General features: G+C 44.3%; 1 pseudogene; it reads right to left on the reverse strand.

The window, feature by feature from the left end:
* Positions 1-2,374: 2,374 nt before the first annotated feature.
* On the reverse strand, positions 2,375-3,567 carry LOC136377146 (coiled-coil domain-containing protein 90B, mitochondrial-like; annotated as a pseudogene).
* Between the last annotated feature and the right edge of the window lie 260 nt (positions 3,568-3,827).

Raw genomic sequence — 3,827 nt, forward strand, 5'->3', positions numbered from 1 at the left:
TTCCTTACCTCAGCCATTTCAAGGCCCCTGGGGAGATGAGGAGGGAGTGACACATCTCTGGGCATCTCCAGCAGGTGGCTGCTCTTGCTGGCCAGCAGGGGCTTTCCACAAAAGACGCCTCCTGGGGTGTCAGGGGTTAACCACAGGGGCCTCAGCTGACCCCAGTGATGTTTCAAGTGGTTTGCTTTTGAGGAGCCTGCTGCCCAGGACTTCAAGGGCCTCCCCGGGCTCATGCATGTCTCAAGGCCTCCAGTGGCCACCGCCCCATTCCCCAGTCTGCAGCGCCTGCCCACTTACTGGCCCTGGGCTCCCAAGGCTGCGGAATGAGTCCAGCTTGCTGACTCGGGACAATGGGCAGAGCTGGGGCTCTCCAAGGCCGACACCTCCAGCAACAGCCTGTCACTCCTTGGCAATGACCCATCATCCAAATACACCACGTCTACTCACATGTCCCCAAGGACCCTACACTACTTAGAGAAACAATGGACCATAGCTTGTCAATTTGGGGACATGCAGAAGAGAACAGGAGCAAGCGCTTCTACCGCCAGGGACAGCTGGGTGGGTCACGGGGTCCATCCTGGTCTCTGCTGGGTTTTCTTTCTCAAACAGCCAAAGCACCAACCCACCCAGGGGCTGAACTTTCTTTTTCTTTTCTGAGGGATTTACAAGCTGGGGCCCATCCTTTCTGGGGCTCCCTGCTCTTTTTATTATTATTCCCATCCCCTGCCCCCTTCACTTTGGCAACCGCCAGCTTGTTCTCTATATCTATGGGTCTGTTTCTGTTTTTTTTTGTTTTTTTTTTGTATTTTTCCGAAGCTGGAAACGGGGAGAGACAGTCAGACAGACTCCCGCATGCGCCCGACCGGGATCCACCCAACACGCCCACCAGGGGGCCACGCTCTGCCCACCAGGGGGCGATGCTCCGCCCCTCCGGGGCGTCGCTCTGCCGCGACCAGAGCCACTCTAGCGCCTGGGCAGAGGCCAAGGAGCCATCCCCAGCGTCCGGGCCATCCTTGCTCCAATGGAGCCTCGGCTGTGGGAGGGGAAGAGAGAGACAGAGAGGAAGGAGGGGGGGTGGGGGTGGAGAAGCAAATAGGCGCTTCTCCTATGTGCCCTGGCCGGGAATCGAACCCGGGTCCCCCACGCGCCAGGCCGACGCTCTACTGCTGAGCCAACCGGCCAGGACCCTGTTTCTGTTTTGTCTTGTTTATTCATTTGTTTTGTTTTTTAAGATTCCACATATGAGTGAAATCATATAGTATTTGTCTTCCTCTGACTTATTTTAATTTAGCATAATAACCTCTAGGTCTATCCATGTTGCTACAAATGGCAAGAGTTTATTCTTCTTTATTGCCAAATAGTATTTCATTGTATATATTGGCCACATCTTCTTTTTCAACATTTTTTAATTCATTGTTTTTATTGTTCATTACAAAAAGAAAATCTCCAATTATATGTTGTCACTTTTAAAATTTAAACAATTTTGTTATACTATTGTATTTGAAAAGATAATTGTGCCTGGCCTGTGGTGGCACAGTGGATAAAGCATCAACCTGGAATACTGAGGTTACTGGTTCGAAACCTCAGACATATCTAGTCAAGGCATATACAGGAAGCAACTGCTATGAATTGTTGCTTCCCATCCCCCACCTTCTCTCTTGAAAATTAATAAATTAAAAAAAAATAAAACGTAACTGTGCAACAGTTACCAGGAAAGTTGAATATAGTAACAAAGTATACAGGCACAGATACCAAAGATATCTTATGATTTACACAATTGTTTTAGCAAACACAAGAAACTTCATTTAGTTTCTTTCTTTTTCTTTTTTAATTCAGTGAGAAGAGGGAGGCAGAGAAACAGACTCCCACATGCACCAGGACTGGGATTTACCTGACAAGCCCACTAGGGGGGTTGCTCTGTTGCTCCGTAACCAAGTTCTTCTTAGAGCCTGAGGCAGAGACCATCCTCAGCCATCCTCAGCATCCAGGGCCAATTTGCTCCAATAGAGCCATGACTACAGGAGGGTAGGAGGGAGGAGAGAGAGACAGAAGTAAGCCAACTAGCCATGGCCAGCTCATTCAGTTTCTATGAGCTATATGTGAAAGGATAAAGATAAGAGGCCTTTATATCTCAAATTAATCAAGATTTGAATGACAAATTTTCGATATAAAATAAAAATATACAGATGATGTGTGATAGAATTATACACCTGAAGCCAATATAATTTCATTAACCAATGTCACCACAATAAGTCAATAATTTTTTTTAAATCAAAACAAAGACAAAATACATCTCATTCTAAAATACTTCTTTTAAGATCATATTTACTTTGAATAATCCTCTTTTATTAAGTTTTGTTACAACTTTCAATGTTCAAGTTAAATCAATCCTGGTGCAGTGTTCTAAGAAGTTAATAACAGTGGCACTAAGAGCATAACATAGTTGTTTCACTGCTATTCCCAGATTCTGTAAATTCCCAAGGCAAATAAACCCTGAGGCTGCAAGATAACAAACTGTCTCAAGTTTGTTAGATTCCACTAGCATTTGCATTTTTGTTTATTTATTTACTTACTTTTAGCAAAAGACAGAAAGACAGGGACAGACAGAGAGAGAGAGAGAGGTGAGAAGGATCAATTCTTCACTGTGGCATCTTAGTTGTTCATTGATTTGCTTTCTCATATGTGCCTAGACTGGGAGGCTCCAGCTGAGCCAGTGACTCCTTGCTCAAGCCAGTGACCTTGGGCTCAAGCCAGAAACCTTGGGCATCAAGCCAGAGACCTTTGGGCTCAAGCCAGAGACCATGGGGTCACATTTATGATCCCTTGCTCAAGCCAGCAACCCAGCGCTCAAGCTGGTGAGCCTGCACTCAAGCTGGATGAGTCTGTGCTCAGGCTGGTGACCTCAGGGTTTCGAATCTGGGTACTCTCAGTCCCAGACCGATGCTCTATTCACTGCATCACCACCTGGTCAGGCTCCAGAAGCATTTTTATAGAAGCAATTTCAGTGTCAATTTTATTATTGGTCTCTGAAATAATACTTTTGGTTTTGGTATCCTTTTTGGTAAATTCTGTGGTTGTTTCCATAAGTTTGTTATCTTGATCTGTAAACATATCTGTTACTTTGCTCCCTTCTAGGTTGGTGGCTAGTTTATTATCTGCTCCAATTCAACCAGTTTCATTTATCAGTTGTTGCTTAACTTGTTCTAATTCTTTGGGTTTATTTTTAATTTTTAAATTTTATTTAGAAAATTAACTTTAACATGGTGACATTGATCAGAGTACATAGATTTCAGGTAAACATTTCTATAGCAATTGAACTGTTGATTATGTTGTATATCCATCCAAAATCAAATAATTTTCTGTCACCTTACATTTGCCCCTCTTTACACTCTTCCCCCACCTCCTCCCAACTTATTCTAATTCAGTTTTCATTTTCTTTTTCTCTGCTCTCAGATTTGCAAACTCACTTTTCTCTAAGATGAACACGTCTATTCTGGTGGGGTTTAAATGAACTGTTAGCTATTGTATTATTATCTCCATGAGCTTCCAAGTCCTGAACCAATGCATGAGTATCAAAAGTCAATTTTCCTTTGCTATAAAGGAGTTATGGCACCTGACAGGTGGTGGTGCAGTGAATAGAGTGCTGATCTGAAACACTGAAGTCCCGGGTTAAAAACCCCAAGGTCGCTGGCTTGAGTACAGGGTCGCTAGCTTGAGCATGGGATCATCACTGACTTAAGCCCAAAGGTGACTGGCTTAAAGCCCAAGGTCATTGGCTTAAGCAAGGGGTCACTAGCTTGGATTGAGTCCCCAGTCAAGGCAAGCAT

This window comes from Saccopteryx leptura, chromosome 6 (genome assembly GCF_036850995.1).
Source record: "Saccopteryx leptura isolate mSacLep1 chromosome 6, mSacLep1_pri_phased_curated, whole genome shotgun sequence".
NCBI lineage: Eukaryota > Metazoa > Chordata > Mammalia > Chiroptera > Emballonuridae > Saccopteryx > Saccopteryx leptura.